Source organism: Frankliniella occidentalis, unplaced genomic scaffold (genome assembly GCF_000697945.3).
Source record: "Frankliniella occidentalis isolate FOCC.00 unplaced genomic scaffold, Focc_3.1 Scaffold40, whole genome shotgun sequence".
In the NCBI taxonomy this organism is placed as follows: Eukaryota; Metazoa; Arthropoda; class Insecta; order Thysanoptera; family Thripidae; genus Frankliniella; species Frankliniella occidentalis.
Window position 1 is genome coordinate 844,781 of NW_026267170.1, and position 811 is coordinate 845,591.

The window sequence follows — 811 nt, forward strand, 5'->3', positions numbered from 1 at the left end:
TAGCACACACACACACACACACACACACACACACCCCTAAATGAGGTGGCTGCGACTTAACACGTCGGCCGGTCGGCGGGAGGCGACCCGGCTGCGGCGCTCAGGCGTGGAGGTGGGATCATCCATTACCCGGATAATAAGAGAGTCCGCATCCTCTTCGGATTGAATTGTAGCCGTCCACCGTCATCTCCGCGCCACGCCGTGCCACGCCGGGGTCCTTCCCTCCCGTTTTTAACGACTCTGGCACGCTGCAAGAAGAAAGACTCTGCGGGGCGGCTGCCGGCCAGCTTACTTCGTATTTCCTCGTATGTTTCAACAAAAACAAGCAGGCCCGCCAGGAGCCCCAGAACTCTGACAACTCGGTTTTCACATACATATTGCCAAATCTAGAACTGAAACTGCCTTACTTCCAAAATAGCTCGAGTTCATTTGCCCCACACTGTAAATACTTAAGTCAGATATCGTGCTTTCAGAAAAGCCATAGAAAAGTTGCCTGGCTTTTTCAATGCAGTCGGGTCGGCTAAAAGTCCTTGTCTGAAGAAACCACCAAAACATTGCGAAGAAATGGGTGCAGGACAAGGGCACACGATCGATGTATTCGAATTCATATTGCTATCGCCTGGCAGTGGCTGTGCTACAACCGCACTACATGATGCTAGCTGCTCTCCCTAGTGCAAGCCGGCCTCCTGCAGGTGGGCCCGGGCTGGGCCTGGGCCCATGGTAGACCCCCAGGGGGCGGCACGGCCCCACAGCCCGGCCCCACAGCCCGGCCCCACAGCCCGGCCCCACAGCCCGGCCCCACAGCCCGGCC